This window comes from Schistocerca cancellata, chromosome 11 (genome assembly GCF_023864275.1).
Source record: "Schistocerca cancellata isolate TAMUIC-IGC-003103 chromosome 11, iqSchCanc2.1, whole genome shotgun sequence".
Taxonomy (NCBI): domain Eukaryota; kingdom Metazoa; phylum Arthropoda; class Insecta; order Orthoptera; family Acrididae; genus Schistocerca; species Schistocerca cancellata.
In genome coordinates this window covers 82369452-82395539 of record NC_064636.1, presented here as the reverse complement: position 1 = coordinate 82395539, position 26088 = coordinate 82369452, and positions in this window count along the sequence as shown.

Genomic DNA, 26088 nt, shown 5'->3' with positions numbered 1-26088 from the left:
AGGAAGCAATTTAGTCTGTGTTACAACATACCAACAGTGTACAGGGTGATAATTACACAGGTCTGTGACTAAAAAGCTGCATAGAATTTTTTAACATTTTCTTATAGATTCTGACCTCCCAAAAACAGGAAAAATATTTAAAAAATTCTATCACATAGTTTTTTATGTATATTGCAGTATTTATGTGTATTAGTAATTGGTCGAATTAAGTTGGGTGATGCTGAGGGAATTAGATTAGGAAATGAGACACTTAAAGTAGTACATGACTTTTACTATTTGGGGAGCAAAATGACTGATGATGGTCGAAGTAGAGAGGATATAAAATGTAGACTGGCAATGGCAAGGAAAGCGTTTCTTAAGAAGAGAAATTTGTTAACATCGAGTACTGATTTAAGTGTCAGGAAGCCGTTTCTCAAAGTATTTGTATGGAGTGTAGCCATGTATGGAAGTGAAACGTGGACGATAAACCGTTTGGACAAGAAGAGAATAGAAGCTTTCGAAATGTGGTGCTACAGAAGAATGCTGAAGATTAGATGGGTAGATCACATAACTAATGATGAGGTATTGAATAGAATTGGGGAGAAGAGGAGCTTGCGGCACAACTTGACTAGAAGAAGGGATCGGTTGGTAGGACATGTTCTGAGACATGGAGGGAGCACCAATTTAGTATTGGAGGGCAGTGTGGAGGGTAAAAATCGTAGAGGGAGACCAAGAGATGAATACACTAAGCAGGTTCAGAAGGATGTAGGTTGCAGTAGGTACTGGGAGATGAAGAAGCTTGCACAGGGTAGAGTAGCATGGAGAGCTGCATCAAACCAGTCTCAGGACTGAAGACCACAACAGTAATAAACCTATGTGGCTTTTTAATTTAATAATTATTAAAAATGGCATCAGATATAATTGATAAACCTAAATTTAAAAAATTTACAACGTTAACTATTCTTTGTTACTACTTGCAGGTTTTACTGTGAACTCCTGGGCGCTAGAAGCAAAAGCAACAATCTTATTGTTCAGTTTTATCGTGTTGCGACAAGTCAAATGATGATTTGTATCTCGCATGAAATGAAGAGAAACTCTCAGTAGACATATTGCTATTCAAGTGAACAGTGCTGTTGTTTCTGTCTAGTCGTAGCTACAAGAGGTTGTGTTATTTATTCAAACACTTTTTGTTATATCTGTGGTGAATACACAGTTGAAAGTCAATAGAGAAACATAAGTGATTTTGTGAGGAAAGTTTATCTTGCTTACTTTAAATGAAAACTTCAAGATAAACCATGGGCCACGCATAAGGTATGTAGAAGATTTGAAGAAGATCTTCGTTTGTGGTTTAGGGGTAAGAAAAATGCATTTCGATATGGAATTCCTATGATATGGCGTGAGCAGAAAAACTATACCACTGATTGCTACTTCGGCTCAGTTGACGTAAAGGGATTCAAATCAAAAAGAAAAGAAGCATAAGTTATCGTAGCCTTGACTCAGCTATACGTCCAGTGCCTCATATCTCTGAAGTACCTATCCCACAGCCACCATCCAGTTTGGATGAATACCCGAGTGAGTTGGAGGACGAAATTACATTACCTGCTCAGTGTGCATCAAGCTCTGATTTTTCTTCAGATTAAGATGAAAGGCCTCAACTATTTTCTCAAAGTGAGCTCAATAATCTAGTAAGAGATTTAGGTCTTTCAAAAGATGCAGCCGAACTGTTATTTTCCAGATTAAGAAATAAAAACCTTTTATCATCTGGCACCTCATTTTCATGGTACAGACACCGAGAAAAAGAATTTATCCAGTTTTTCTCAAGACAAGGAAATTTATTTTTTTGCAGTGATGTGGTAGCACTCGCGCATTGCTTTGATATTCAGTATGACTCATCTGAATGAAGCCTATTGATTGATTCATTGAAAACTAGTGTTAAAGTAGTACACTCCTGGAAATTGAAATAAGAACACCGTGAATTCATCGTCCCAGGAAGGGGAAACTTTATTGACACATTCCTGGGGTCAGATACATCACATGATCACACTGACAAAACCACAGGCACATAGACACAGGCAACAGAGCATGCACAATGTCGGCACTAGTACAGTGTATATCCACCTTTCGCAGCAATGCAGGCTGCTATTCTCCCATGGAGACGATCGTAGAGATGCTGGATGTAGTCCTGTGGAACGGCTTGCCATGCCATTTCCACCTGGCGCCTCAGTTGGACCAGCGTTCGTGCTGGACGTGCAGACCGCGTGAGACGACGCTTCATCCAGTCCCAAACATGCTCAATGGGGGACAGATCCGGAGATCTTGCTGGCCAGGGTAGTTGACTTACACCTTCTAGAGCACGTTGGGTGGCACGGGATACATGCGGACGTGCATTGTCCTGTTGGAACAGCAAGTTCCCTTGCCGGTCTAGGAATGGTAGAACGATGGGTTCGGTGACGGTTTGGATGTACCGTGCACTATTCAGTGTCCCCTCGACGATCACCAGTGGTGTACGGCCAGTGTAGGAGATCGCTCCCCACACCATGATGCCGGGTGTTGGCCCTGTGTGCCTCGGTCGTATGCAGTCCTGATTGTGGCGCTCACCTGCACGGCGCCAAACACGCATACGACCATCATTGGCACCAAGGCAGAAGCGACTCTCATCGCTGAAGACGACACGTCTCCATTCGTCCCTCCATTCACGCCTGTCGCGACACCACTGGAGGCGGGCTGCACGATGTTGGGGCGTGAGCGGAAGACGGCCTAACGGTGTGCGGGACCGTAGCCCAGCTTCATGGAGACGGTTGCGAATGGTCCTCGCCGATACCCCAGGAGCAACAGTGTCCCTAATTTGCTGGGAAGTGGCGGTGCGGTCCCCTACGGCACTGCGTAGGATCCTACGGTCTTGGCGTGCATCCGTGCGTCGCTGCGGTCCGGTCCCAGGTCGACGGGCACGTGCACCTTCCGCCGACCACTGGCGACAACATCGATGTACTGTGGAGACCTCACGCCCCACGTGTCGAGCAATTCGGCGGTACGTCCACCCGGCCTCCCGCGTGCCCACTATACGCCCTCGCTCAAAGTCCGTCAACTGCACATACGGTTGACGTCCACGCTGTCGCGGCATGCTACCAGTGTTAAAGACTGCGATGGAGCTCCGTATGCCACGGCAAACTGGCTGACACTGACGGCGGCGGTGCACAAATGCTGCGCAGCTAGCGCCATTCGACGGCCAACACCGCAGTTCCTGGTGTGTCCGCTGTGCCGTGCGTGTGATCATTGCTTGTACAGCCCTCTCGCAGTGTCCGGAGCAAGTATGGTGGGTCTGACACACCGGTGTCAATGTGTTCTTTTTTCCATTTCCAGGAGTGTATTATTGCACAATGGAAACAAATTTGCATCACTTCCGATGGGACATTCTGTGCATATGGACGAAAACTATAACGATTTGGCCATTATCCTGGAAAAAATCGGGACCTTCAATGGATGGTTTGTGGGAACTTCAAAATACTCAGGATGCTTTTGGGTCAGCAGGCAGGCTATACTAGATACCCATGCTTCTTGTGGGATAGTAGAGCCAGAGAACAGCACTGGACTAAAAGTGATTGGCCACCCCGAGAAACTTTAAAACCTGGAGAGAAAAATGTTATCAATACTACTTTGGTACCACCAGAAAAGGTTTTGTTGCCCCCTGTCCATATCAAATTGTAACTGATGAAACAATTTGTAAAATCGCTGCAAAACGGTGGGGACTGTTTTAATTATCTATGTACAAAATTCTCGAAGCTGTCAGAAGCAGAGGGAGTTTTCACTGGCCCCGACATAAGAAAACTTTTAACCGACATCCTCTTTGTGGAATGCATGAATGAGAAGCAAAAAGAAGCTTGCGTATCGTTCAAGGATGTAGTGCGAAAGTTTTTGGGAAATACTAAGGATCCTGACTACAAAACCATGGTTCAACGGCTGCTGGCAGCATACGAAGCTCAAGGCTGCAAGATGAGCTCGAAGGTCCATTTTTTTACACCTGGGAGCTTACAGTGAAGAACAGAGGGAGGGGTCTCACATACTGAGAGACGGTACCAACGAAGATGGGATGTCACTAGGCATGCTGACTACTGTTGGACGCTCAAGCCGGAAACTAAAGATGGAAATCGCAAAAGGACTCTGCGAAGTATCAAGGAAAAGAAGAAAAGGTTTCATAAAAAACATGAATAAGTATAATATTGTTACTATATGTCTCAAAATAATGTTTCATTGGTCGTAAAAAAATATTATGTTTGATAATTTTGAATAAACGAGTGCTTTTACCAGTTTTCTGTGTCTGAATTATGTGATAGAAAGAAATGGACATAACTTCTGAAGTCAGCGCATTCTGAAACATATAATTCAGTAAAAATATGTCATGCAGCTGACAAAATTTTATTTTTGTCAGATCTGTGTTATTGAACTACACTCCTGGAAATGGAAAAAAGAACACATTGACACCGGTGTGTCAGACCCAGCATACTTGCTCCGGACACTGCGAGAGGGCTGTACAAGCAATGATCACGCGCACGACACGGCGGACACACCAGGAACCGCGGTGTTGGCCGTCGAATGGCGCTAGCTGCGCAGCATTTGTGCACCGCCGCCGTCAGTGTCAGCCAGTTTGCCGTGGCATACGGAGCTCCATCGCAGTCTTTAACACTGGTAGCATGCCGCGACAGCGTGGACGTGAACCGTATGTGCAGTTGACGGACTTTCAGCGAGGGCGTATAGTGGGCATGCGGGAGGCCGGGTGGACGTACCGCCGAATTCCTCACTCAACACGTGGGGCGTGAGGTCTCCACAGTACATCGATGTTGTCGCCAGTGGTCGGCGTTAGGCCGTCTTCCGCTCACGCCCCAACATCGTGCAGCCCGCCTCCAGTGGTGTCGCGACAGGCGTGAATGGAGGGACGAATGGAGACGTGTCGTCTTCAGCGATGAGAGTCGCTTCTGCCTTGGTGCCAATGATGGTCGTATGCGTGTTTGGCGCCGTGCAGGTGAGCGCCACAATCAGGACTGCATACGACCGAGGCACACAGGGCCAACACCCGGCATCATGGTGTGGGGAGCGATCTCCTACACTGGCCGTACACCACTGGTGATCGTCGAGGGGACACTGAATAGTGCACGGTACATCCAAACCGTCATCGAACCCATCGTTCTACCATTCCTAGACCGGCAAGGGAACTTGCTGTTCCATCAGGACAATGCACGTCCGCATGTATCCCGTACCACCCAACGTGCTCTAGAAGGTGTAAGTCAACTATCCTGGCCAGCAAGATCTCCGGATCTGTCCTCCATTGAGCATGTTTGGGACTGGATGAAGCGTCGTCTCACGCGGTCTGCACGTCCAGCACGAACGCTGGTCCAACTGAGGCGCCAGGTGGAAATGGCATGGCAAGCCGTTCCACAGGACTACGTCCAGCATCTCTACGATCGTCTCCATGGGAGAATAGCAGCCTGCATTGCTGCGAAAGGTGGATATACACTGTACTAGTGCCGACATTGTGCATGCTCTGTTGCCTGTGTCTATGTGCCTGTGGTTCTGTCAGTGTGATCATGTGATGTATCTGACCCCAGGAATGTGTCAATAAAGTTTCCCCTTCCTGGGACAATGAATTCACGGTGTTCTTATTTCAATTTCCAGGAGTGTATATGCTCCCTGGATATTGTAATGATACTAATATAAACTAAAATGAAACTATTATATCGTAAATGATTTATGTCTCTAGTGGGTTCTATAAAGCGCATCGCTGACTTCGCACGGTTGCAGAACCAAAGATACTGCTTCTGGTCTGAGACTGTAGTGTTGGAGTAACAGAGCGCATGGCGCCCAGCATTCAGTGTGTATCAGTCTGGGAGAGAAAGAGGATGCTGTATTAATGATAATGATTAGTGATAATTTGAAAAAACCGTCCAGAAACACATGTGCAACAAAACGCCACTGCTTCCTGCACTTGTACCCCGACACCAGTATGGGATATGATCACCGTGCACACGTACACAGGCCGCACAACGGGTTGGCATACTGTGGATCAGGTGGTCGAGCAGCTGCTGGGGTGTAGCCTCCCATTCTTGCATCAATGCCCGTCGGAGCTCCTGAAGTGTCGTAGGGGTTTGAAGACGTGCAGCGACACGTGGACCGAGAGCATCCCAGACGTGCTCGATGGGGTTTAGGTCTGGAGAACAGGCAGGCCACTCCATTCGCCTGAAATCTTCTGTTTCAAGGTACTCCTCCACGATGGCAGCTCGGTGGGGGCGTGCGTTATCATCCATCAGGAGGAAGGCGGGACCCACTGCACCCCTGAAAAGGCGGACATACTGGTGCAAAATGACGTCCCGATACACCTGACCTGTTACAGTTCCTCTGTCAAAGACATGCAGGAGTGTACGTGCACCAATCATAATCCCACCCCACACCATCAAACCACGACCTTCATACAGGTCCCTTTTAAGGACATTAAGTGGTTGGTATCTGGTTCTCGGTTCACGTCAGTTGAAATTCCGGCAAGAATCACTGTCCAGACTATACCTGGACTCGTCCGTGAACATAACCTGGGACCACTGTTCCAATGACCATGTACTGTGTTCTTGACACCAGGCTTTACGGGCTCTCCTGTGACCAGGGGTCAGTGGAATGCACCTTGCAAGTCTCCGGGCGAATAAACCATGTCTGTTCAGTCGTCTGTAGACTGTGTGTCTGGAGACAACTGTTCCAGTGGCTGCGGTAAGGTCCCGAGCGAGGCTACCTGCAGTACTCCGTGGCCGTCTGCGGGCACTGATGGCGAGATATCGGCCTTCTTGTGGTGTTGTACACTGTGGACGTCCCGCACTGTAGCGCCTGGACACGTTTCCTGTCTGCTGGAGTCGTTGCCATAATCTTGAGATCACACTGGGAGCCCGTGCTACGACCTGCTGTGTTTGGCCAGCCTCCAGTCAACCTCGTATTCTACCCCTCATAAAGTCATCAATATGTGTTCTTTGAGCCATTTTCAACACTCAGTCACCATTAGTACGTCTGAAAACGTCTCCACACCTACTCGCTGCACCGTTCTCTGACATGCACCGGCACACCTTTGCGTATGTGGACTGCTGCCAGCGCCACCGTGCGACGACCGCAGGTCAAATGCACCGCACGGTCACATCCCGAGGTGATTTAAACCCGAAAACCGCCCACCAGAGCCCTGCTTCACCATGTATCAGCATTAATTTATGAGCATGAGTGTAGATCGTGCAAAACTCAGTTCGCTCTGTTCCTCCATGAAATGCATATTGCTGTAGACAATGGCACTTAGATTGATGCCATCCATTTGACACTGCACTTTATTTCTGATCCAGAATATTACGCCACCTTGCTGTTCGCGCTTGTCGCGAGAAGCGTATCGCAAGTGGCGAGAAAGGCTATGAAAAACTGTAGTCCGAATTACGACGACTTCTGTTGATTATTTATGTCTCTGTGTGTGATGGGGAAGTGGTTCTTTTGCGTGTGTGTACTTTCTATTCTGTGTCCTTGGTCAGTTCTCTCCGAGCGGTAAAGAGTGTGTTGTTGCAGAGTGTTGTGTTTTCATTTATTACATTTCTCCCTTCGAGTATAGCCATTTGTATGTGGTAATTTTCTCCTATTGTTAGTTATATTCAGGATCTGAAATAAAGTGCAAAAGTTTTGTTTTCCTGTGTAAAAAGCAGCCACACACAATCGAACGAACGTGAGTACATAAATAGCAAGGAACAGCTAAATACACACCAAAATAACTGTTTTCCACAACGCTACCACAACCGCAAGTGTATACTGCTGACATACGAAGTTCACCTTTGAGTATTTGTTTACTAACAGACGCTCACATGGTTGCACATGACATGATGTTCACTAAGTAAAAAGACGGCAGCAGAGAAAAGAACACAGAAAATAAGTCACAAACAGCGCGCATAATTGCTTAAAACATACTGTAGCATACAATAAATAAGATAGTATGAAAGTATCAATATAAAACTATGTTTCAAAAGATGGTTTGTAAAAATGTAATAAAGTTTTACTGTCTTTGTACACAGTTTCTGCATTTTTAGATTAAAAAAAACTGATGATGGTGATATATATCGCCGAAACTAGTTTGGGATAATAACTAAATAAACGAATAACAAGGTGTTTTGCTTCAAGGCGGACTCAGTTTGTGATATTACTGTTTTTCTATGCAAACACGGACCAAATGGAAGAGTTCAAAGATAATATTATTGTTATCATGCTTCAAGTCTTACATATTCGTAGAAACAGATAAATCCGTACCTACAAACGAAAATCAAAAAGTAAAAAGTGACCAGAAAAAAAACAATTTTTCTAAAATATCTAAAACACATTAAGAATGTATTGGAACGAACAAATGATTTAAATTACTATAAGAGACAAAAATCGTACACTGTGTCTAACCGTGTCTTTTTAAAAGCACGTTCATTTATTTCGATTTACAGTGATGACGCCTCGCCACAGAAGACAACCGATTTCTTATCTGTGGGTCGAAAATAAAGATATTGATGTATATGGGTAAACCACGACGTCATTAGTCAAAGCTCACGGGTTTTATCCCAATCTTCAGTTGACCCGAAGAATCTTAAGGAAATGTACTCATCCACGAAGGAACTGGCTTAAAAGGCGCTTGTTCGCCCTTTTCTTGAGTATTGTTTATCGATATGGGATGCCTACCAGATAGGACTGATAGAGAAGATAGAGAAGATCCAACGAAGAGCGGCGCGTTTCGTCACGGGATCGTTTAGCTGGCGAGAGAGCGTTACGGAGATGCTAAACAAACTCCACTGGCAGGCGTTACAACAGAGGCGTTGTGCGTCACAGGGAGATACACTATTGGAATTTCGAGAAAGCAACATACGAGGTGCATTCAAGTCCTAAGGCCTCCGATTTTTTTTTCTAATTAACTACTCACCCGAAATCGATGAAACTGGCGTTAATTCTCGACGTAATCGCCCTGCAGACGTACACATTTTTCACAACGCTGACGCCATGATTCCATGGCAGCGGCGAAGGCTTCTTTAGGAGTCTGTTTTGACCACTGGAAAATCGCTGAGGCAATAGCAACACGGCTGGTGAATGTGCGGCCACGGAGAGTGTCTTTTCATTGTTGGAAAAAGCCAAAAGTCACTAGGAGCCAGGTCAGGTGAGTAGGGAGCACGAGGAATCACTTCAAAGTTGTTATCACGAAGAAACTGTTGCGTAAAGTTAGCTCGATGTGTGGGTGCGTTGTCTGGGTGAAACAGCACACGCAGACGTTTTTGTTGCAGTGCAGGAAGGAATTTGTTCTTCAAAACATTTTCGTAGGATGCACCTGTTACCGTAGTGCCCTTTGGAACGCAATGGGTAAGGATTACGCCCTCGCTGTCCCAGAACGTGGACACCATGATTTTTTCAGCACTGGCGGTTACCCGAAATTTTTTTGGTGGCGGTGAATCTGTGTGCTTCCATTGAGCTGACTGGCGCTTTGTTTCTGGTTTGAAAAATGGCATCCACGTCTCATCCATTGTCACAACCGACAAAAAGAAAGTCCCATTCGTGCTGTCGTTGCGCGTCAACATTGCTCGACAACGTGCCACAAGGGCAGCCGTGTGGTCGTCCGTCAGCATTCGTGGCACCCACCTGGATGACACTTTTCGCATTTTCAGGTCGTCATCCAGGATTGTGTGCACAGAACCCACAGAAATGCCGACTCTGGAGGCGATCTGTTCGACAGTCATTCGGCGATCCCCAAAAACAATTCTCTCCACTTTCTCCATCGTGTCGTCAGACCGGCTTGTGCGAGCCCGAGGTTGTTTCGGTTTGTTGTCACACAATGTTTTGCCTGCATTAAACTGTCGCACCCACGAACGCACTTTCGACACATCCATAACTCCGTCACCAGATGTCTCCTTCGACTGTCGATGAATTTCAATTGGTTTCACACCACGCAAATTCAGAAAACGAATGATTGCACGCTGTTGAAGTAAGGAAAACGTCGCCATTTTGAGTATTTAAAACAGTTCTCATTCTCGCCGCAGGCGGTAAAATTCCATCTGCCGTACGGTGCTGCCATCTCTGGGACGTATTGACAATGAACGCGGCCTCATTTTAAAACAATGCGCATGTTTCTATCTCTTTCCAGTCCGGAGATAAAAAATCGGAGGCCTTAGAACTTGAATGCACCTCGTATTAATTCTCCCCACATACATCTCGCGTAATGACCAACATGAGAAAATTCGAGAAATTAGAGCTAAAGCGGAGGCTTAGCTACGATCATTCCTCCCACGCAAAGCCATTCGTGAGTGGAACAGAGAAGGGGGTGATCAGTTAGCGGTGCTAGAAGCACCCTCCGACACACACTCTCAGGTGGCTTATGGAGTAGTGATGACATGCAGATGGTGCTATTCGAGAGGAGTAGACTGTATGTTTTCTCCATACAGTACAAACACAACACTAAGCTACACACCCATCCACTATTTTCACCTGCACGTCATCAGCCTGGTTTGATGCGACCCGTCACGAATTCCTTTCCTGTGCCAATTCCGACCTCTTCATCTCAGAGTACCACTTGAAATCTACGCCCACAATTAGTTGCTGGATGTACTCCAATCTCTGTCTTCCTCTACAGCTTTTAGCCTCTACACCTCCTTCCAGTACTATCGAAGTCTCTGACATCTTGACACATGTCCTGTCATCGTGTCCCTCCTTCTTCTCAGTATTTTCCGAACATTCCTTTGCTCGCCGATTCTGTGCAAAAACCTCCTTGTTCCTTACCTTAATCAGTGCACCTATTTTTCAATATTCTTCTGTAGCACCCACCACATCTGAATGGCTTGCGAAACAACTCAAATCACTTAAGAAAGGCAAGTCTTCCGGTCCACGTGGTATACCACTCAGGTTCCTCTCAGAGTATGCAGACACAATAGCGCCTTTCTTAGCAATCATATACAACCACTAACTTGACGAAAGGTCTGTTCCTAAAGACTGGAAAGAAGCACAGGTCACACCAATATTCAAGAAGGGAAATAGGAGTAACCCATTGATTTACAGACCCATATCACTAACCTCAATTTGCAGTAGGATTTTGCAGCATATACTGTACTCGAACATTATGAATCACCTGGAAGAAAATGACTTATTGATACATAACCAACACGGATTCAGAAATGCCGGCCGCGGTGATCTAGTGGTTCTGGCGCTGCAGTCCGGAACCGCGGGACTGCTACGGTAGCAGGTTTGAATCCTGCCTCGGGCATGGGTGTGTGTGATGTCCTTAGGTTAGTTAGGTTTAAGTAGTTCTAAGTTCTAGGGGACTTATGACCTAAGATGTTGAGTCCCATAGTGCTCAGGGCCATTTGAACCATTTTTGATTCAGAAAATATCGTTCTTATGAAACACAGCTAGCTCTTTATTCGCATGAAGTAATGAGTGCTGTCGACAAGGGATCTCAGATCGATTCCATATTCCTAGATTTCCAGAAGGCTTTTGATACCGTTCCTCACAAGCGACTATTAATCAAATTGCGTGCATATGGGCTATCGTCTCAGTTGTGTCACTGGATTCGTGATTTCCTCTCAGAGAGGTCACAGTTCGTAGTGACAGACGGTAAATCATCGAGTAGAACAGACGTGATATCTGGCGTCCCGCAAGGTAGTGTCATAGGCCCTCTGCTGTTCCTGACTTACATAAATGATCTAGGTGATAATCTGAGCAGCCCCCTTAGATTGTTTGCAGATGACGCTGTAATTTACCGTCCAGTAAAATCATCAGAGGATCAATTCCAATTACGAAATGGTCTAGAGAGGATTTCTGCATGGTGCGAGCCAGCCGGAGTGGCCGAGCGGTTCTAGGCGCTACAGTCTGGAACCGCGCCCCCGCTACGGTCGCAGGTTCGAATCCTGCCTCGGGCATGGATGTGTGTGATGTCCTTAGGTTAGTTAGGTTTAAGTAGTTCTAAGTTCTAGGGGACTGATGACCTCAGAAGTTACGTCGCATAGTGCTCAGAGCCATTTGAACCATTTGTATGGTGCGAAAAGTGACAATTCGCACTAAATAAAGAAATGTGCGAGGTCATCCACGTGGGTACTAAAAGATATCCGATAAATTTTGGGTATACGATAAACCGCACAAATCTAAAGGCTGTCAATTCCACTAAGTACCTAGGAATTACAATTACGAGCAACCTAAATTGGAAAGACCACATAGATAATATTGTGGGGAAGGCGAAACAAAGACTGCGCTTTGCTGGCAGAACACTTAGAAGGTGCGACGAACCCACTAAAGAGACAGCCTACATTACACTTGTCCGTCCGCTGCTGGAATATTGCTGCGCGGTGTGGGATCCTTACCAGGTAGGATTGACGGAGGATATCGAAAAAGTGCAAAGAAGGGCAGCTCGTTTCGTGTTCAAAAAATGGTTCAAATGGCTCTGAGCACTATGGGACTTAACATGTATGGTCATCAGTCCCCTAGAACTTAGAACTACTTAAACCTAACTAACCTAAGGACAGCACACAACACCCAGTCATCACAAGGCAGAGAAAATCCCTGACCCCGCCGGGATTCGAACCCGGGAACCCTGGCGCGGGAAGCGAGAACGCTACTACACGACCACGAGCTGCGGATAAACCGTTTCGAGTTATCGCGGTGTAGGAGTAAGAGTGTCACATATGATATGCGTGTTGGGGGTGGCAGTTTTCTTTACAACGAGATCTATTTACGAAATTTCAGTCAGCAACTTTCTCTTCCGAATGCGTAAATATTATGTTGAGACCCATCTACGTAGGGAGAAATGATCATCATAATAAAATAAGAGACATCACAACTCGAACGGAAAGATTTAGGCGTTCCTTTTTCCCATGCGCCATTCGAGAGTGAAGTGGTAGAGTAGCAGTATGAAAATAGTTCGATGAACCCTCTGCCAGCCACTTAAGTGTGAATTACAGAGTAAACATGGAGATGTAAATGTAGATTCTCTTCTGTTCCGGTGTTACGACAGTCCAAGTTTACTACCATACAGTACTGTGGTCCATGCGTACAATCTCAGAAACTTCTTCCTCAAATTAAGGCCTATGGTTGATAGTAGGAATCCTCTGTTTGCCAGTGCTAGTCTGAGATTTACGTCCTCCTTCCTCCATCCGTCATAGTTTATTTTGCTGCTGCCTAGGTGGCGGAATTCCTTAACTTCATCTACTTCCGTGATCACCGAGCGACGCTAGCCGGCCGCGGTGGTCTAGCGGTTCTGGCGCTGCAGTCCGGAACCGCGGGACTGCTACGGTCGCAGGTTCGAATCCTGCCTCGGGCATGGATGTGTGTGATGTCCTTAGGTTAGTTGGGTTTAAGTAGTTCTAAGTTCTAGGGGACTTATGACCTACGACAGCTTCTACAACAGGGAATACATGCTCTTACACAATGCTGGCATAAGGCCATAAATGTGATGGAGACTATGCAGAAAAATATACATGTAAAAGAAATGTTAATTGATGTTATCACCAAATTCTAACTGTTAAGACTAAATATGTTCAGAGAAAAAAAATTGGTGTTATTTATTGAGTGACCTTTGTATATCAGAATATAAAGTGCAAAAGTTAATGTGTAAGCTTTCAGGTCCATGTTCTCTAATAATTCCTTAACAAAGCCTTGGTTAATTTTTCTAAAATTTTTGTCATAGCTGAGGCAGTGCTCTGCAGTGAGGTCTTATCATTGATAACTTTGATCACTAACAAAAGAACTAAATATGGTTTTAGGCTTTTCAGTGTCACTGTTTTGAAATTCAAATAAACTACTGTGATACAATGTCCACTAATGGAGAGAGGCAAGATTTTTTGTGAAGAATTATGACACAATGTTCCTTTGGACATGCGTTGTGCTTCTTCACAACACAGGCACGAACAATACGAGTCTGGAATAGAAGGGAGAACCAATAGAGGTACTGAAGGTACCCTCCGCCACACACCGTCAGGTGGCTTGCGGAGTATGGACGTAGAAGTAGAAGTAGATGTTGAGTCCCATAGTGCACAGAGCCATTTGAACCATTTCACCGAGCGAGGTGGCGCAGTGGTTAGCACACTGGACTCGCATTCGGGAGGACGACGGTTCAATCCCGCGTCCGGCCATTCTGATTTAGGTTCGCTTCCGACAAATGCCGGGATGCTTCCTTCGAAAGGGCACGGCCGACTTCCTTCCCATCCTTCTCTAATCCGACGAGACCGAGGACCTCGCTTTTTGGTCTCCTCCCCCCAAATCAACCCAACCCCAACCTAAGTACCAGTGCTGATGTTGCGTAGCTCGCTATTCTCCTTTTGTTGTGTATTGGCAAGACAGCCAACCCACTATGACAGGAAGCCGAAAGGCACGCGTTTAAGCTCACGCAGGCTGGCGTGAGGTCTGGAACAGGACAAGGAAATGAGACTAGCAAAAAAGGAGGTCACTGGTAGAATACTTAACTTTAATCCATAATTGGTAAACATCTCTCTTGACGGTACATGTTTTACAGCATCAAAACTGGTAATGGCGCCTTGCTAGGTCCTAGCAAATGACGTAGCTGATGGCTATGCTAACTATCGTCTCGGCACATGAGAGCGTAATTTGTCAGTGAACCATCGCTAGCAAAGTCGGCTGTACAGCTGGGGCGAGTGCTAGGAAGTCTCTAGACCTGCCGTGTGGCGGCGCTCGGTCTGCAATCACTGGTAGTGGCGACACGCGGGTCCGACGTATACTAACGGACCGCGGCCGATTTAAAGGCTACCACCTAGCAGGTGTGGTGTCTGGCGGTGACACCACACCTTTTTACTTCTTCTCATTACTCTCGTCTTTCTTCTACCGCAGTACATACTCTATTCTTATTAGACTATTCATTCCACTCAAGCATATCCTGTAATTCTTCTTCACTTCCACTGAGAATAGCAATGTCACATATCGGAAAGGAAAGGGAGCGGAGCTGTAACACAACAACGCAGCGCCCACATACAAATTTTTCCCTGCTTTATCAACTATGTACATTTAAATAAAGTGAATAAGTGTGTTGGGTATATTTTTGGGATGTATATACGTTTCGATAATTTCCTGGGTAATTTCGAAGAATAATTGCCTATCGAAGTCACTGGGTCCAAACGATACATATTGAATGTGAGATCGGACATCGATCATGCGACTCCGGTGGCGGACGTTATGAGTCTGTTTACGTTCGTCACTACAGCAACGACAAAAGAAGAGCGTTACAAAAATATTTGTGATTGCAAAGGAGACGACTTACCTTACACGTCGTCGGTGTTGTCACGAGAAAGTCCACTACGGTGTTCTGGATGGATAATTTGGTAGAGTCGAACCATGAATTCTTTCTGATACTTGTTCCTTTCCCGCACTGTCCGTAATGAAAGTGTAACGGTATTTCAGCATCGAAAATGTTCTTAGCAAGTTCTACACACTTCGCACCACCACAGCCTGCACAGTCCCTTCTTTCCTCGTCCGGTAGTACTCCACATTAGCGACAAAAATTCAAACAATTTTCTACGCTGGATAAACATGGAATTAGATCCTTCCATGTGAGACAATTCGCCGAAGAAACGTCAACAACACCAGACATCCGACTCACTAACGACATAAATCGTCTCTGTTTCCCTGTTGTTGTTGTTGTCTTCGGTCCTGAGACTGGTTTGATACAGCTCCCCATGCTACTCTATCCTGTGCAAGCTTCTTCATCCCCCAGTACGTACTGCAGCATACATCCTTCTGAATCTGCTTAGTATATTCATCTCTTTGTCTCCCTCTAAGATTTTTACCCTCCACGTTGCCCTCCAATACTAAATTGGTGATCCCTCGATGTCACAGAACATGTCCTACCAACCGATCCCTCCTTCTGGTCAAGTTGTGCCACAAGCTCCTCTTCTCCCCAATCCTATTCAACACCTCCTCATTAGTTATGTGATCTACCCATCTAATCTTCAGCATTCTTCTGTAGCGCCACATTTCGAAAGCTTCTATTCTCTTCTTGTCTAAACTATTTATCGTCCATGTTTCAGTTCCATAAATGGCTACACTCTATACAGATACTTTCAGAAACGACTTCCTGACACTTAAATCAATACTCGATGTTAACAAATTTCCCTTCTTCAGAAACGCTTTCCTTGCCATTGCCAGTCTACATTTTATATCCTCTCTACTTCGATCATCATCAGTTATTTTGCTCCCCAAATAGCAGAACTCCTTTACTACTTTGAGTCTCTCATTTCCTAATCTACTTCCCTCAGCATCACCCGACTTAATTCGACTACATTCCGTTATCCTCGTTTTGCTTTTGTTGATGTTCATCTTATATCCTCCTTTCAAGACACTGTCCATTCCGTTCAACTGCTCTTCCAGGTCCTTTGCTGTCTCTGACAGAATTACAATGTCATCGGCAAACCTCAAGGTTTTTATTTCTTGTCCATGGATTTTAATACCTACTCCGAACTTTTCTTTTGTTTCCTTTACTGCTTGCTCATTATACAGATTGAATACCATCGGGGAGAGGCTACAACCCTGTCTCACTCCCTTCCCAACCACTGCTTCCCTTTCATACCTCTCGACTCTTATAACTGCCATCTGCTTTCTGTACAAATTGTAAATAGAATTTCGCTCCCTGTATTTTGCCCCAGCCACCTTCAGAATTTGAAAGAGAGTATTCCAGGCAACATTGTCAAAAGCTTTCTCTAAGTCTACAAATGGTATAAACGCAGGTTTGCCCTTCCTTAATCTGTTTTCTAAGTCGTAGGGTCAGTATTGCGTCACGTGTTCCAACATTTCTACGGAATCCAAACTGATCTTCCCCGAGGCCGGCTTCTATCAGTTTTTCCATTCGTCTGTAAAGAATTCGCGTTAGTATTTTGCAGCTGTGACTTATTAAACTGATTGTTCGGTAATGTTCACATCTGTCAACACCTGCTTTCTTTGGGATTGGAATTATTATATTCTTCTTGAAGTCTGAGGGTATTTCGCCTGTTTCATACATCTTGCTCACCAGATGGTAGAGTTTTGTCAGGACTGGCTCTCCCAAGGCCGTCAGTAGTTCCAATGGAATGTAGTCTACTCCTGGGGCTTTGTTTCGACTCAGGTCTCCAGTGGTCTGTCAAACTCTTCACGCAGTATCATATCTCCCATTTCATCTTCATCTACATCCTCTTCCATTTCCATAATATTGTCCTCAAGTACATCGCCCTTGTATAGACCCTCTATATCCTCCTTCCACCTTTCTGCTTTCCCTTCTTTGCTTAGAACTGGGTTTCCATCTGAGCTCTTGATGTTCATACAAGTGGTTCTCTTATCTCCGAAGGTCTCTTTAACTTTCCTGTAGGCAGTATCTATCTTACCCCTAGTGAGATAAGCCTCTACATCCTTACATTTGTCCTCTAGCCATCCCTGCTTAGCCATTTTGCACTTCCTGTCGATCTCATTTTTTAGACTTTTTTATTCCTTTTTGCCTGCTTCATTTACTGAATTTTTACATTTTCTCCTTTCATCAATTAAATTCAATATTTCTTCTGTTACCCAAGGATTTCTACTAGCCCTCGTCTTTTTACCTACTTGATCCTCTGCTGCCGTCACTACTTCATCCCTCAAAGCTACCCATTCTTCTTCTACTGTATTTCTTTCCCCCATTCCTGTCAATTGTTCTCTTATGCTCTCCCTGAAACTCCGTACAACCTCTGGTTCTTTCGGTTGGTACAGTAGCAAAAGTAAAAATGTAGCATTTGTATGGTGTGTTCGATGCTGTGAAAATGACAGTTTTTCACGTTTCTACGACACTTACGTATATCTGTCGTATAAAACGATGGTCATAGTCCAAATAAACGGTATTTGATTTTTCACTTTTGCCTTAAAAATTAAATTATTATGTTTTCTTAAATTAAGCAACTTTTGTGACAGTCATTCATAAAAATTCGATAATTAAGAATTTGTAATTGAAATGAAAACAGGAATTTCGCGTCCAATGTGTAATTAGAAACAAGAATACATGCATTATTCACAAAAAATGATGATGACTCTTACAACTGTGAGATGCTGGTATTTCAAATTGAACGAGAAAAACACCACGCTTGTCCGCCCTATTCTGGAGTACTGCCGTGCGGTGTGGGATCCGCATCAGGTGGGACTGACGGATGACATCGAAAAAGTACAAAGAAGGGCAGCTCGTTTTGTATTATCGCGAAATAGGGGAGGCAGTGCCACAGACATGATACGTGAATAGGAGTGGCAATCACTAAAACAAAGGCGTTTTTCGCTGCGACGGGATCTTCTCGTGAAATTTCAATCACCAGTTTCCTCCACCGATTGCGAAAACATTCTGTTGGCACCCACCTACATAGGGAGAAATGATCATCACGATAAAATAAGAGAAATCAGGGATCGCACAGAAAAAATTAAGTGCTCGTTTTTCCCGCGTGCCGTTCGAGAGTGGAACGGTAGAGAGACAGCTTGAAGGTGGTTCACTGAACCCTCTGCCAGGCACTTTATTGTGAATAGCAGAGTAATTACGTAGATGTAGATGTAGATGTGAACCAGCAAACCATGGACTATAATATTTTCAATCAATTACGCTACCGATTCTACTACAAGTACAGTATGAATGTGTGTCTCAACTGAACGTAATACAGTGGCTGGCTAAACTTCAAAGCCGACTATCTTTGTAACTTTATGAAAAATATTAAGAAGAACCTATTTCTTGGTACTTTTTAACCGTGTTCCACACGCATGTTTCTCTACGTCACAGGAAGCAGCCTCAGCCCTTTTCATACTGCGCATCAATAGGGCGACCATCGGAGCACAATAGTGCAGAGGCTGTGACTGTACACGATTTTTGAAATAAATTTACATAGCTAAAGCGTGATTGGGACAAACGTTGGTGGCTGTTAATAAATTAAAATATCTTAAAGATTCATGTAATGCAACTTAGTAATAATATATCTAATACATACACTGTGTGATCAAAAGTGTCCGGACACCTGGCTGAAAATGACTTACAAGTTCGTGGTGCCCTCCATCGGTAATGATGGAATTCAGTATGGAGTTGGCCCACACTTAGCCTCGATGACAGCTTCCACCCTCGCAGGCATACGTTCAGTCAGGTGCTGGAAGGTTTCTTTGGGAATGGCAGCCCATTCTTCACGGAGTGCTGCACTGAGGAGAGGAATGGACGTCGGTCGGTGAGGCCTGGCACGAAGTCGGCGTTCCAAAACATCCCAAAGGTGTTCTGTAGGATTCTGGTCAGGACTCTGTGCAGGTCAGTCCATTACATGGATATTATTGTCGTGTAACCACTCCGCCACAGACCGAGCGTTATGAACGGATGCTCGATCGTGTTGAAACAAGCAATCGCCATCCCGGAATTGCTCTTCAACAGTTGGAAGCAAGAAGGTGCTTAAAACATCAATGCAGGCCTGTGCTGAGATAGTGCCACGCAAAACAACAAGCGGTGCAAGCCCCCTCCTTGCAAAACACGACCACACCATAATACCACCGCCTCCGAATTTTACTGTTGCCACTACTCACGCTGGCAGATGAACTTCACCGGGCATTCGCCATACCCACAGCCTGCCATCGGATCGCCACATTGTGTACCGTGATTCGTCACTGCACACAACGCTTTTCCACTGTTCAATCGTCCAATGTTTACGCTCCTTACAACAAGCGAGTCGTGTTTTGGCATTTACCGGAGTGATGTGTGGCTATGAGCAGCCGCTCGACCATGAAATCCAAGTTTTCTCACCTCCCGCCTAACTGTCATAGTACTTGCAGTGGATCCTGATGCAGTTTGGAATTCCTGTGTGATGGTCTGGACAGATGTCTGCCTGTTACACATTACGACCTTATTCAACTCTCGGCGGTCTCTGTCAGTCAACAGACGAGGTCGGTCTGTACGCTTTTGTGCTGTATGTGTCCCTTCACGTTTCCACTTCACTGTCACATCGGAAACAGTGGACCAAGGAATGTTTAGGAGTGTCGAATTCTCGCGTACAGGCGTACGACACAAGTGACACCCAATCACCTGACCACGTTAGAAGTCCGTGAGTTCCGCGGAGCGCTACATTCTGGTCTCTCATGATATCTCATGACTACTGAGGTCGCTGATATGGAGCACCTGGCAGTAGGTGGCAGCACAATGCACCTAATATGAAAAACGTGTGTTTTGGGGGGTGTCCGGATACTTTTGATCACATAGTGTATCTAGGACTTCCAAGAGCGTAACAACACCGGTTGTGTGTGCTACGGCTTCTGACCAACCATCACCTTTTTTGGTTTGTTTGTTTACATCAAGTTTATTCGTATGATGAACGGCGTATAGATGATTTCGCTCATACCAAGTGAAGTGGCGACCGTTTATTTACAGTAATTTGCAAACAGAGTCAAAATTAATTCATCATTTCGGAGCAACATTTCACTAGCTGGTTTCCGTATTATTTTGTACATTTTTGTATCACTGCCGATCGTTACTACGCGAAACAAATCGCACAATAATGGTCAAGTTATGACAGCACCTGGCTTCTTATGTGTAATACTTTCATTTCGGATCTGATGCCTTATTCCAAGTCAATACCAGAGCATTAGCGACACGGTAATTCTTTAATTGGTCTACCACCGGAGAGGAAAGCGAGGTATCATAAAGTCCTCGGAGGAACAAAACCCTTGACGGTAGGCGGCTAGGATAAAGCAGCCTATAATGCAGTTTGACACTTAGATATTTTTAAAGTTCTGTATTCCTTCCTCCTGAACCTTAATTCTTGTACCGTATTCCTGCTGACATGCAAATACGAGGAGCATTTGAAAAGTCCATGCAAAAATAAAAATTACTTACGTGTTTGGGGTAAACCTTTTTTTATTTATCGACATACTCTCCTTTTAGACTTAAACACTTCGTCCCATGCTGTTCTAATTTGTTGATCCCTTCCGAATTATACGAATTGTCAAAGTCCGCAAAATAGCTATTAGTTGCTGCAATCACCTCCTCGTCTGAATGAAATCTTTGCCCCACCAGCCATTTCTCCAAATTGGGGAACAAATAGTAGTCCGAGGGGGCCACGTCTGGAGAATAGGTGGAATGTGAAACGAGTTGGAATCCTGTTTCCATTAATTTTACCACCAGAACTGCTAAGGTGTGTGCATGTGCATTGTCGTGATGGAAAATGACTTTTTTGCGCTCCAATCGCCAACATTTTTCTTGCAGCTCGGTTTTCAGACGGTCCAATAACGATGAATAACATGCACCTGTAATAGTTTTACCCTTTTCCAGATAGTCGATGAGCATTATCACTTGCGAATCCCAAACGACAGTCGCCATAACCTTTCCGGCCGAAGGAATGGTCTTCGCCTTTTTTGGTGCAGATTCTCCCTTGGTAACCCATTGTTTAGATTGTTTTTAGTCTCAGGAGTGCAGTAACATATCCATGTTTCATCCACAGTGACGAAATGACGCTTAAAGTCCTGCGGATTCTTCCTGGACAGCTGCAAACCATCATTGCAACACTTCACACGATTCCGTTTCTAGTCAATCGTGAGCAATAGCGGAACCCATCCTGCGGATAGCTTTCTCATGTCAAAATATTGATGCAAAATATTAAGTACCCGTTCATTCGAGATGCCCACAGTACTAGCAATCTCACGCAGCTCAACTCTTCTGTCATCCACCACCATATCATGGATTTTATCAATGATTTCTGGAGTCGTAACCTCCACAGGGCGTCTAGAAAGTTCAGCATCACTTGTGCCCATATGGCCACTCCGAAAATTTTGAAACCAGTTACAAACTGTTCTAATCGAAGGTGCAGAGTCATGTTTATCTTCTCTTTAGTCTCCTGAGGCGTTTTGCTTTTCATAAAGTAATGTTTAATCACTACACGTAATTCTTTTTCGTCCATTTTTTGGCAATAACTCGACTTCCTTGATTCACACGAATGCCAAACACAAAGAAATGGACCAAGATGGTTGAAACTTGGTGTGCGATCTTTCCAAAGATGCTACTAACTAAACACGACCTCGATACGCGCTGGTGGTGCCATCTCTCGGACGTTTTTTTTCACTAGCTGCTTATATTTTGTGACCCACCGTCTAATTTCTTATGGTGGATCGTATGTTGCCACTTAGCCACTGTGACTGGGTCAGGTGTCCGTTCTGACTGAAAGTAACACTACACTGGCTCCCGTACCCACTCACACCATTGCCCGTGTCCCGCCACGTGGAGGCGGGCTCTAATTGTTTAGATCCGTTTGATATCTTTTTTTGTGAGATCCATTTGATATCTTTTTTTTGTGCACCATTAGAAAAACTTATGATCATCATCATCATCATCATCATCATCATTTAAGACTGATTATGCCTTTCAGTGTTCAGTCTGGAGCATAGCCCCCCTTATACAGTTCCTCTATGATCCCCTATTCAGTGCTAACATTGGTGCCTCTTCTGATGTTAAACCTATTACTTCAAAATGATTCTTAACCGAATCCAGGTACCTTCTCCTCGGTCTGCCCCGACTCCTCCTACCCTCTACTGCAGAATCCATGAGTCTCTTGGGTAACCTTGCTTCTCCCATGCGTGTAACATGACCCCACCATCTAAGCCTGTTCGCCCTGACTGCTACATCTATAGAGTTCATTCCCAGTTTTTCTTTGATTTCCTCATTGTGGACACCCTCCTGCCATTGTTCCCATCTACTAGTACCTGCTATCATCCTAGCTACTTTCATATCCGTAACCTCAACCTTGTTGATAAGGTAACCTGAATCCACCCAGCTTTCGCTCCCATACAAGAATGTTGGTCGAAAGATTGAACGGTGCACAGATAACTTAGTCTCGGTACTGACTTCCTTCTTGCAGAAGAGAGTAGATCGTAGCTGAGCGCTCACTGCATTAGCTTTGCTACACCTCGCTTCCAGTTCTTTCACTATGTCGCCATCCTGAGAGAATATGCATCCTAAGTACTTGAAACCGTCCACCTGTTCTAACTTTGTTCCTCCTATTTGGCACTCAATCCGTTTATATTTCTTTCCCACTGACATTACTTTCGTTTTGGAGATGCTAATCTTCATACCATAGTCCTTACATTTCTGATCTAGCTCTGAAATATTACTTTGCAAACTTTCAATCGAATCTGCCATCACAACTAAGTCATCCGCATATGCAAGACTGCTTATTTTGTGTTCACATATCTTAATCTGACCCAGCCAGTCTATTGTTTTCAACATATGATCCATAAATAATATGAACAACAGTGGAGACAGGTTGCAGCCTTGTCTTACCCCTGAAACTACTCTGAACCATGAACTCAATTTACCGTCAACTCTAACTGCTGCCTGGCTGTCCATGTAAAGACCTTTAATTGTTTGCAAAAGTTTGCCTCCTATTCCATTATCTTGTAGAACAGACAATAACTTCCTCCTAGGAACCCGGTCATATGCCTTTTCTAGATCTATAAAGCATAGATACAATTCCCTGTTGCACTCATAACACTTCTCCATTATTTGCCGTAAGCTAAAGATCTGGTCCTGACAACCTCTAAGAGGCCTAAACCCACACTGATTTTCATCCAATTGGTCCTCAACTAATACTCGCACTTTCCTTTCAACAATACCTGAGAAGATTTTACCCACAACGCTGATACCTCTGTATTTGTTACAATCTTTTCTGTTTCCATGTTTAAAGATTGGTGTGATTACTGCTTTTGTCCAGTCTGATGGAACCTGTCCCGACTCCCAGGCCATTTCAATTAACCTGTGTAGCCATTTAAGACCTGACATTGCACTGTATTTGATGAGTTCCAACTTAATTTCATCCACGCCAGCCGCTTTATTGCACTGCAATCTATTGACCATTTTTACCACTTCCTCAAATGTGATCCTATTTCCATCATCATTCGTATCCCATTCTACCTCGAAATCTGAAACATTACTGATCGCATTTTCCCTCCATCTGCCCAAGGCATCCACAGGATTCACCAGCAGTTTTCCTGACCTGTCCAAAATGCTTGTCATTTCCTTCTTACCTCCCTTTCGAAGACTGCTAATTACACTCCAGAATGGTTTTCCAGCAGCTTGACCCATAGTCTCCAACCTGTTTCCAAAGTCTTCCCACGATTTCTTCTTGAATGCTGCAATTATCTGTTTGGCTTTGTTTCTTTCTTCAACATAACTTTCTCTGTCTGCCTGGGTTCTGGTATGTAGCCATTTTTGATACGCCTTCTTTTTCCTTTTACAGGCTGCCTTGACTGTATCATTCCACAAAGCTGTTTGCTTCATCCTACTTTTACACACTACTGTTCCAAGACATTCTTTAGCCAATTCTAGTACTGTGTCCCTGTACCTTGTCCATTCCTTTTTCAATGACTGTAATTGACTACATTCAATTAATTGGTACCTTTCTGAGATCGCTGTTATGTACTTGTGCCTGATTTCCTTATCCTGAAGTTTCTCCACTCTTATCCTCCTACATATGGACCTGACCTCCTGCACTTTCGGCCTCACAATCCCAATTTCACTGCAGATTAAATAATGATCAGTGTCATCAAAGAATCCCCTGAATACACGTGTGTCCCTCACAGCCTTCCTGAATTCCTGATCTGTTATTATACAGTCAATGACAGATCTGGTTCCCCTGCCTTCCCAAGTATACCGGTGAATGTTCTTATGTTTAAAAAAGGAGTTTGTGATTACTAAGCCTATACTGGCACAGAAATCCAAGAGTTGTTTCCCGTTCCTGTTGGCCTCCATATCCTCTCCAAATGTACCCATAACCTTTTCATACTCTTCTGTTCGATTTCCAATCCTGGCGTTAAAATCACCCATGAGCAGAACACTGTCCTTGTCCTTTACTCTAACAACTACATCACTGAGTGGCTCATAAAAACTATCCATCTTATCTTGATCTCTCCCTTCACAATGCGAATATACTGACACAATCCTAATTTTCTTGCTAGACACTGTCAAATCTATCCACATCAGTCGTTCGTTTACATACCCTATTGCAACTACGCTGGGTTCCATTTCTTTCCTGATGTTAAGCCCTACTCCCCATTGTGCTATTCCTGCTTTGACTCCTGACAGGTAGACCTTGTATTCTCCCACTTCCTCTTCTTTCTCACCCTTTACCCGAATGTCACTAACAGCTAAAACGTCCAGCCCCATCTTACTTGCAGCCTCTGCCAGCTCTACCTTCTTCCCAGAGTAGCCCCCATTGATATTAATAGCTCCCCATCTCATTACCATTTGTTTGCCAAGTCGTATCTTAGGAGTCCCTGGTTTGTCAGTTAGAGGTGGGACTCCGTCACCTCCAAAGGTCCGAGGCATTTTGCTCTGATTGTTGCCAGCAAAAACTTATGACTAATACAAAATCAAGTGAGATATTAAATGTTTAGAAAGAAGGAAGGAAGGGAATTGAATAGAGAAGAGATAGGTATAATATTGCCCGTCACCTGGTTGTGGGCGGCGGCCCCGGTCTTGGAATGACCCTCAAGACGATGGCCATGGCTCACCATGCCTTTAACACGTACCATCTGAAAACTAACTTCACTAGAAGAGATTAGGGTACGTTAAAGCTAGAAACCTTAGAGAAAGCTTCTGACAATGTTGACTGGAATACTCTCTTTCAAATTCTGAAGGTGGCAGGGGTAAAATACAGGGAGCGAAAGGCTTTTTACAATTTTTACAGAAAGCAGATGGCAGTTATAAGAGTCGAGGCACATGAAAGGGAAGCAGTGGTTGGGAAGGGACAGAGACAGGGTTGTAGTCTCTCCCCGATGTTATTCAATCCGTATATTGAGCAAGCAGTGAAGGAAACAAAAGAAAAATTCGGAGTAGGTATTAAAATCCATGGAGAAGAAATAAAAAACTTTGAGGTTTGCCGATGACATTAAAATTCTGTCAGAGGCAGCGAAGGACTTGGAAGAGCAGTTGAACGGAATGGATAGTGTCTTGAAAGGAGGATATGAGATGAACATCAACAAAAGCAAAACGAGAGTAATGGAATGTAGTCGAATTAAGTCGAGTGCTGCTGACGGAATTAGATTAGGAAATGAGACACTTAAAGTAGTAAAGGAGTCTTGCTATTTGGGGAGCAAAATAACTGATGA